Below are 10431 nucleotides of genomic sequence, written 5' to 3'. Positions count from 1 at the left end.
TGAAGTCACCTCATTCCTTACCAAGGCTAAGCCCTCTTCTTGTTCAAGTGATCCCATTCCATCCTGTCTCCCGTCCCTTCTGTCACCCCCACTCTCACTCAGCCTCAATCTCTTTGTCTCCACTGGCTCCTTCCCTCCTGCCTACAAACTTGCCCACATGTCTCCCATCATGAAAAAACCCTCACTTGATCCTTCCATACTGGCTCTCACTTTGTAGCTAGTCCTCATAAAAGTCATCTACAACAGGTGCCTCCACTTTCCTCTCACTCTCTTCTTAACCTCTTATAAACTGGCTTCCAACTTAACACTCCATTGAAACTATTCTCTCCAAAGTTACTAATCTCTAAGTTGTCAAATCTAATGGTCTTTCCTCAATCCTCATTCTCCTCAATGTCTCTGCAGCCTCCGACACTGTTGATCACTCTTTCCTCAGTAAGTTTTTGGGACACCACTCTCTCTCTCTCTCTCTCTCTCTCTCTCTCTCTCTCTCTCTCTCTCTCTCTATCTCCCTCCCCCCCAGTTCTCCTCCTACCTCTCTGACCAGTCCTTTTCAGTCTGTGCTTTCTAACTCTAGGTGTCCCTCATGCCTCTATCCTGTGCCCTTTTCTCTTTTCCCGCTATAACACTTTGCTTAACATATATAACCTATATCAAATTGCTTACCGGCTTAAAGAGAGGGAAAGGGAGAAAAGGGGGAAGAAAATTTGGAATTCAAAATTTTTAAATGAATGTTAAAATTTGCCTTTACAAGTAATTAGAAAAATAAGATTATGCGTGTGTGTGTGTGTGTGTGCATGCGTGTGTGCGTGTGCATGAGCATATGGGTGGGTGTGTGTGTGTGTGTGTGTGTATATATATATATATATATATATATATCTATCTATATATATATATATATATATATATATATATATATATATATATATACAGAGAGAGAGAGAGAGAGAAAGAAAGAAAGAGAGAGACTGAGACTTTGCTTAGTGATCTCAGCAGCTCCCATGGATTTAATTACCATCTCTATGCTGAGGATTCCCAAATCTACCTACCCTACCCCAAATTCTTTGCTGATTTCCAATCTCCATCTTTAACATCCTTTCAGACATCTCAAACTGGATGTCCAATAGACATCTTAAACTCAGCATATCCTATGTGGAACTCATTATCTTTCCCTATAAATCCTCCCTGCCTTCCTACCTTCCCTATCACTATATAAGGTGATGCCATCCTCTCAGTCCCCCAGGTTCTCAACTTGAGTCATTTTGACGCCTTCCTATCTATACCCCTCCCCAAATCCAAGCTGTTTCCAATGCCTGTCAATTTCACCTTTCCAGCATCTCTCATCAGTTTCACCTCTTCAGCATCTCTGGTTGATTTCACCTCTTCAGCATCTCTGGTTCATTTCACCTTTGCAGCATCTCTCCAAAGCTCCCCTTCCCTCCTCTGACACTGCTCCCACCCTGGTACAGGCCCTCATCACCTCACACTTGGAGTATTGTAAAAGTCTTCTGGGGGGAGGGGAGTGGTCTGCCTGCCTCAAGGCTAACTTCACTCTAATCCACCCTCCACTGGGCCACTGAAATGATTTTCCTGAAGTCCAGGTCTAATCATGTCATCTCTTACTCAGTAAATGCTAGTAGCTCTGTAACACCTCTAGGATCAAATATAAAATGTGACTTGGCATTCAAAGTTCTCCCTAACCTAGCCCCCTTCTCTCTTTCCAGTCTCTTATATCTGACTCCATCCCACCTGCTTTTCCATCCAATGACACCAGTCTCCTGGCTGTTCCACAAATAAGGCCATTTATCTCTCAGCTCCAGGCATTTTCTCTGGATGTCCCTCACATCTGGAATGTTCTTCCTCGTCTTTTCTGCTTCCTGGTTTTCCTGGCTTCTTTCAAGTCTCAATTAAAATCCCACCTTCTAGAGGAAGCCTTCTTCATCCCCCTTTCCTGTTGATCCTTTCTTATTTATCCTGTACATAGATTGTTTGTATTTATTTGTTCGTTTATTATCTCCTTTTAGATTGTAAGTTCCTTGAGGGCAGGGACTGTCTTTTGCCTCTTTGTGTATCTCCCAGGCTTAGCACAGTGTCTGGTACTTAGAAGATGCTTAATAAATATTTATTGATTGATTGCACCTCTACTTCTAGGGACAACTATGTAATACAGAGGACAGGACAGACCTGGGTATGAATTCTGCTTTAGACTCTCATCATCTGTGTGACCTTGGACATATCACTTCACCTTTAGTAACCTCAGCTACAAACCAAAGGTAACAATAGCACTGGTCTCACATGGTTGTTGTGCTACATGGTGCAGTGGACAGAGAGTTGACCCTGGAGTGAGGAAGACTTGAGTTCAAATCTAGCTTCTGAAGCATATTAGCTGTGTGACCCTGGGGAAGTCTTTTAATCTCTGTCTGCCTCAGTTTCCTTGTCTATAAAATGGAGATTAAAAGAGCACCTACTGATGGGGCAGCTAGGTGGCACAGTGAGTAGAGCACTGGCCCTGGAGTCAGGAGGACCTGAGTTCAAATGTGGCCTCAGACACTTGACACCCTTACTGTCTGCGTGACCTTGGGCAAGTCACTTAACCCCAATAGCCCTGCCTTCCCCCCTGCAAAAAGAAAAAAAAGCACCTACTTCACAGGGTTGTTGTGAGGATCAAATGAGGTATCATTTGTAAAGTGTTAGTAAACCTTAAAGTACTACATAAATGCTAGTAATTATTATTGTTATATCAATAAAATTCACATATGTAAAAAAGCACTTTGTAAACCTTAAAAGCCCTATAGAAAGGCATAGGCTTTAAACACTTTATATTAATTAGTACCACTCCCAATTACAAATGTGTACTGCCTTCTGTCCTCCTTGCAAGTCAGGAAGTATTCTTACGTTGGGCAGTAAGAGTCACCAATGTCCCTGTCCTGGGGAGAAGAGAGACAATTACTCTTTTTTTCACTCTTGTTGTAAGGATCAATGAATTAATATTCATAAGGTGCTTAGCAAAGTGCCTGGCATTTAGTAGGTACTTAATAAATATGTATTCCCTTCCCTTCCCTCTTTACAAAATCACTTCCTTCAGGAAGTACCCTCTGATTTTTCTCACATCTCCTCTCCTGGACCCCACTAACCAGACTTATGGTAGATAGAGGTGAAGTGAGCTCCCAAAACAGTTAAATCAGGATAAACAACTAATTTATGATTCATTGCCCAAGTGCTCCATCAGAATCCAAGGCATTTGAAGGGGAGAACCAACCTCCAAACCAGGCAGCAGTAGCTCAGGCAAAGATGTGGAGGTCTAGGCAGACAGGATAGTTTAGTCATGGATTGAATCTGGGGACCAGAAGAGTGTAATTTCCTAAACAGAATTCTACAAGGACACCATGCTTTGATGCTTAGGGTGACAGATTTCATCATCTCAAGGGCAGCAGAAGTGATCACCTAACCCTTGGTAATAATCTTGGTCAAATTCTCAGACTGACTGAACCCTAGTTAACTAAGTGAATCCCCATTTACCTGAGACTTTCCTGCACTTCAGAGGGCTTCGAAGTACTGTGACCCTTGGGCTCATTTTCTTTCAGATCTGAATTGGTGTTAGCAAAAATGTTCAGATTGCCTCATGTTTTCTCTTCCCAGACCTCTTCTGGATCTTCTTGTCTATGCTCACTATTTTAAGGCCTATCTCAGTGCTAAGATGTTGTATCTTTTAATGTTCCTGCAAACTTTGACTTGCTATGTTAAAAGGTACAGTGGTGTTCTGGAAACAGCTCGAACCCCATCCAGAGAGCCTATTTTTAATTTCTTAGTGTTAGTATTTACACCTTGGAAACTGACAAACTATAAATTAGAGCTCGATTTATTGTTTCATCTGACATCCAGACTTAGCAAGGGGATGGAGAAAATGTTAGTAATTGCAGATTAAATTCAAAAAGTGCATCATCTGTACATTTGTGGGGCTGGGGGGATGAGGAGGGTGGTTACACATTGACCAGCACTGCTTGCAGTGAGGTACAGGAGAAAGAATATGACATCTGATGTTAGAACCTGTGTTTAAATTTCATCTCTTCAAATTAATATCTGTAGGATTTTTGCTGTCGTTGTTGAGTCATTTTAGCTATGTCTGACTCTCTGAGATCCCATTTGGGGTTTTCTTGGCAGATACTAAAATGATTTACCATTTCCTGCTCCAGCTTATTTTACAGATGAGGAAACTGAGGCGAACAAGGTTAAGTGATTTGCCCAGGGTCACACAGCTAGTCTGTCTGAGGCCAGATTTGAACTCATGAAGGCGAGTCTTCCTGCTTCTAGGTTCAGCATTGCACCCCCTAGCTACCTGTCTGAGGTTAGGGCCTGTGTTCAAACCTCATGTTTGCAAGTAATACCTGAATGACTTTGGGCAAGTCATGACTGGCAAATAATTATTAAAGTGCCTACTATGTGCCTGTTACTGCACTTGGCATATGGGTATAGAGAATGAAACAATGAATATACGTTCAAATATGGTAGACTACAAGCACATGGTTGAGTATATGAAGAAGAAATAGAAAGTGAATAAGTAAGATTAAAAGTAAAATGTTTAAACACCGAGTATGTTGGATGGGAAGGTGGGAAGGAAGGCACTTCTGTCTGGAGGGATCAGGAAAGGCTTCATTCAGAAGATGCTGCCAGTGTCTTAAAAGACAAAAGGTACTCTATGAGGTCATGGGGAGGAGGCAATGCATGGCAGACATGGCAGACAGCCAGGGTAAATGCATGGAGATAGGAAGTAGAGTGAAATATTTGAGGAGATGAATTTCTCTGTGCCCCAATTCCCTCATGTCTGTGAAATGAGTCAGGAGGGCAAGATCACACCTACCTTCTATCCCAGCTCCGAATTTCTGCTACCAGAATACCTTCTAGCTCTATATTCTGAGCTCCCACTGAGCTTTTCTCTGCTCTGATGTTCACTATTCCAAAGTGACAGGTGGCACAGTGGACAGAGTACTGGACCTAGAGTCAGGAAGACCCGAGCTCAAATCCTGCCTCAGACACTTATTAACTGTGTGATCCTGGGCAAATCATTTCATCCTTATTTGCCTCAGTTTCCTTAAATGTAATATGAGAATAATAACAGCACCTACCTTGCAGGGTTGCTGTGAGCATCAAATGAGATATTTGTAAAGCTCTTAGCACAGTGCCTAGAACATAGTAGGTGCTTAATAAACGTCTGTTCCCTTTCTTTTTTCTCTCTCCCTCGCCCCCAAGATCCCTCCTAGCTCTGACATTCCATGTTCTAAGAGCCCTCCCATCTCTCATATTCTGAGTCTCCACTTCCCTCTTTGGTGAAGCATATCATGCTTAAACACCTGTTAAAAATCAGAGCCCTAGTTGCCTATAACCGAGGGCCTCCCCTTGCTTTTGCTACAGATCCTGTGTGCCTCCTCTCCCTTAGGCTACCCCTTCTCACAGACCAAAAATAGGCCAAAGCTGAGCCCAGGCCTCCCTCTGCCCTTCAGTTCAATCTCTTGCCCTGGCATTATTTATTTGACATCTCAAAAAAACACAAATAAAAAGAGCCGATCCAATCAGTAGCTGATGTCCTGAGCTAAGCCATCTGAAGCAAATTTCCAAGAAGGAGGCTTTGCAACAGGAAACCCTGGTGATTGTGCTTCCTGACAGTGGCACGGGGATGATTTGTATCTTCTCTCCTAGAAGATAAGTCTGTTCCAGCTCAACCCAGAATGAACGGATGATCCTGGTGCTTGGGGTAGAACGAGGGTGCCTCTCTGCTTCTGGGGTCATGGGGATCCTTGAAGTCTTTCTATGGGGGACTGATCATCTCTTTGAAAAAAAAAGCCTTCTCCATGATAGAGCAGTAGGTCCTCCCCTGATCCCTCCCTCTGGCCCCATCCCTGTTCCTTGTATATCTGACCAGTAACTTCTCTTTGGTCTTTGAGACTCACCTCAATTCCAGGAATATGTGTGTGCTAAGTACCTAGAACATGCAATGCACATGTCTAGGCCCCAGAGGAGCATGCAAGAAATCAATGAAAGTCATGGATGACTATGACTGACTGAGATCAGGGGATTTTATTTCAATATCAGTCCTCCACATTACTGTCTAGAACCCTGGTTCTATCTGATATTTTCTTACTAAAGAACATCAAATGACTTGGATGAAGGCATTGAGGATCAACTTATTATATTTTTGGACATCCTGTAGCTATAAGGGATACCTTATATTTTGGCTGATGCATTGAAAATCCAACAAGGTTATACTAGGCTCCATTGATAGGTCAGAGCTAATAAGATGAAATTTAATAAGTATAAATATAAAGTTCTATAGGTGGGACCATTAAAATCACCTATCCTGGCACACAGTTAAGGGCATAGGGGTTCTTAGTTACCTAAGAGTTCATATGAAAAGATCTAGGGTTGTTAGCAGACCACAAGGTCACTGTGATTCAAAAGCGAATGGGATTGTAGACTTCATGAATAAAATCTGAGTGCTTGGAAAGAGAGAAGCCATAGATAGGATCAGAGATTCAGAACTGGAAGGGACCTTGGAGATCATCCATCTGGTCCAACTTTTCATTTTACCAATGAGATCAATGAGGCCCAGATGGTTTAAAATGTGACATGTCCAAGGTAACCGAGATAGCAAGAGGCAGAGACAAGATTTTAACCTAGATCCTTTGACTCCTGGGCTCATTCCACCATACTAGACTTGTTCTACTCTACCTTACCCAGACCACACCTGGAGAACTGTGTGTAGGTCCAAGTGTATATTTTAGACATTTACCAAAGGAAGGCATGCATTGATATCAAAGCGACTAAAAAATAACTTCATGAGAGGAAATATCAAGTTGCCATAGAAAGAACTTGGTCAGTCAGGCAATAAACATTTATTAAGAACCTACTGTGATGGGGCAGCTAGGGGTAGAGCACTGGCCCTGGAGTCAGGAGGACCTGAGTTCAAATCTGGCCTCAGACACTTGACACCCTTACTAGCTGTGTGACCTTGGGCAAGTCCCTTAACCCCAATTGCCCTGCCTTCCCCCCTTCAAAAAAAAAAAGAAAAAGAAAAGAACCTACTATGTGCCAGCACTGTGCTAAACACTGCTGACACCAAGAAAGGCAAAATGCATTCCCTGCTCTTAAGGGGCTTGTAAATCTAATGGGGGTGGGGTGGAAAGATGGAGGCCAGGGTACCATCTCTGCTACCTTCATAAATTGGAGAAAGTCACTTAGCATTTCTGGGGTCCAGTTCAATAACTACCTAGCATCTAAATAGTGCTTGAAGATTTGCAAGTCACTTCATACAGAGGATCTCATGGGACCCTCATAACATCCCTGGGAGGTAGGCGTGATGATGATGATGATGACACGACAACGACTGACGATGACGACGATGGTGATGATGATGATGATACCGATAAGAATTCTAATAACTAACAGTTACATAGTGCCTTACTCTGTGCCAGGCTTTTTAAAAATTATCTCATTCCATTATCACAGTGACTCTGGGAAGCAGGTGCTATTATTATCCCACAGGCTGAGAAATATTCTGAGATTTATCCCGGGTAACAGAACTAGTAAGGATCCGAGGCAGCATTTGAACTCAGATCTTCCTGACTCCAAATACCACAATCTATCCACTGCGCCACTTAGCTGCAGGTGTAGGGTGAAGGGATCGGTTACTCTGACCTCTCAAGAGGGTGCCAATTCTGTAATCTATATAGCTTATATATTGACGTCTCAAAGAAACAAAAATAAAGAGCTGATCCAATCAGTAACCAACGTCCTGAGCTAAGCCACCTGAAGCAAATTGTTGAAAATTTGTTGAAAAAAGCTGAGGCTATTTAAGAGACGGTTTAGGTGAGATGTGAGCTCTGCCTTCACATATTTGAGAAGCTCCTTCCATAAGAGAGGGAACTGACTTGTTCTTTGGGATCCCAGAGGGCCAGACCAGGAGCAGGTTTTGGTTTCCTGCAAGGACAAATCAAAATGATTCTAAATATTAGAACTCCCAAGAAGGAGAACAGGGTGTATCGAGACGTAAGGAACTCTCTTAACTCGGAGTCTTCGAGCAAAAGCTAAGTGATATTTAAAGGCATTTATGAAATAATCCTACTTAGTTAGGGTTTGGGCTAGATGGCCTCTGAGATCCCTCCCAAGGAGGGAATTCTATGATTCTCTAACATTAGGCTGATTAAGCCTGGGATAGACCCACATGGGAGATGAAGGTTGGAAAGCAGCCTCTCTGAGAGGCTGCTCTGATCTCATCTTGTTGTTCAGTCATGCCCGACTCTCTGTGACCCCATTTGAGGTTTTCTTGGCAGAGATACTGGAGCAGTTTGTCCTTTCCTTCTCCAGCTCATTTTACAGATGAGAAAGTCGGGTAAACAGGGTGAAGTGACTTGCCCAGGGTCAAACAGCTAGTAAGTGTCTGAGGCTGGATTTGAACTCAGGAAGAGGAGCCTTTCTGATTCCAAGCCCAGTGCTCTATCCACTGCACCATCTAGCTGCCCATATAAAAACAGATACACGTCCAAAGATGGACACGCCTTCAAAATACATACAGAGCAAATGCAAAGTAACCTTGGGAGGGGGTGGTAGGTACCAGAAACTTGAGGATATATGGGAAAGGGAAGTCTTCCTGCAGAAGATGCTGCTCAGTCTGAATTTTGAAGGAAACTAGAAACACCACAGAGCAGCTAAGTGGTACAGGCAAACCACTCCAGGCTCTCTGCCAAGAGAACCCCAAATATGACTGAAAAGGGCTGAACAACAAGATATACCCTGAGGCACGGGGCCTTTGGGGGCTTCAGTTCTCCTAACAAATGGATACACCAATCCCAGCTCTGCTCACTTCTCAGGGATGCTGTGATTTGGAGTCAGGGAACCTCCATTCTACTCCTGGCTTTCCTGCTTCTTACCTTTGCATTTTGGGGGAAGGTTACTTCCCCTCTCTGAGTCTCAGTTTCTCCCTTCTGTTTAAAGGAAGGAGTTGGACTAGACAATCTCTAAACACCTTCCCAGGTTTTCTCTTTTGTTTTTTTAATGAGGGGTAGGGAAGGTGAACAGGAGAAGACATATTGTTGCAAATTGAACAAAATTAAATTTAAAAATTAAATTAAAAACAAGAAGGGTTACCTACCCAAAATTTGGCAAGGACTGAACATCCTGTCCTTTTTATTTCTAACCACAAATGGCTTTGAGGCTTCAGTGTAACACACACAATTTGACTTGACACAACATAAACTTTTAGAAATGAAATTAATGGTTAAACCAATACCATTTCCAGCCTTCCTGGCTATATAAAGCTAAACTCACACAGACTCCTATGCCTCCTTCTTGGTCTGGATTTCTGGGTTCAAGGAAAAAATCTCCTTCAAAGTAAGAAATACCTTGCCCCTACACGGAGGAAATTAGATCCTGCAGGCTGTTTTGTACTCTGGGTTTAACTTCTATCACTGCTGTTTGACTAACTTGGCTGTTACTAACTGTCATTTGCCACCTCTGATCTTGTCTCTCCCCTTCTACAAAAATGAGGGGGTTGAATTCAATGACCTCTCAAACATCCCCAAAAGTGGTCATCTGGCTTTGGTGTGAAGACCTACAAAGAGAAAGAAACGGCTGTCTCTAGAGGTGGCTTATTCCACTGGAAGGTGCCAATTCTTAGGAAGGTTCTCCTAAATGTTCTTGTTAGCTACTTCCTCCCATGGCTCCTGACTCTACCTTTTGGGACCAAGGGAAATAAATCTCATGTTTTTTTTTTTCCCTGTAACAGTCTTTTCAAATACTTGAACACAGTCATCATGAACTTTAGAGGTTCCTGCTAGATCTGGTTCTATGGTCTTGCATTTTATGCCCCCATCCCCAACGTGTCTCTCCCCCATGCTTAATACCCCTAGTTCCTTCACCCTCTGGAATCAGAGAAACTGGGTTCATAGGATCATAGAAGGGACCTTAGAAGCCAACCTCTTTATTTTACAGATGAGGAAACAGGCTTAAATGATTTGCCCAGGGTCACTCAACTATTAAGTGTCTTGATGTAGCAGTGGCTGAACCCAGAGCTTCATCTAGAACCCCATCAACCTACTTTGAGAACTTGCCTCTGGCACTACCTAGGTGACCTTGAACAAGTAAATGAATGTCCTATTTTTTTTCTGATTTCCTCCTCTGAAAAATGAGGGTGATTGGGATAGATATGCTGTGATTCATTCTGGTAGCTCTCCTCCGGAAACTCTCCAGCCTTTCCTTAAAGCTGGTTCTAGGATTGGACACAATTCTCCAGTTGTGGTCTGACTGGGGTAGGGAATAGTGTGACTATCCCTATCTTACTCCTAAACACAATGTGTGCATCTCTCATTAGGCAGCTAGGTGGCACAGTAGATGGAAGGCTAGGCTTGGAGTCAGAAAGACTAGAGTTCAAATCTGGCTTCAAAT

This window comes from Trichosurus vulpecula, chromosome 1 (genome assembly GCF_011100635.1).
Source record: "Trichosurus vulpecula isolate mTriVul1 chromosome 1, mTriVul1.pri, whole genome shotgun sequence".
NCBI lineage: Eukaryota > Metazoa > Chordata > Mammalia > Diprotodontia > Phalangeridae > Trichosurus > Trichosurus vulpecula.
This window is presented reverse-complemented; position numbering follows the sequence as displayed.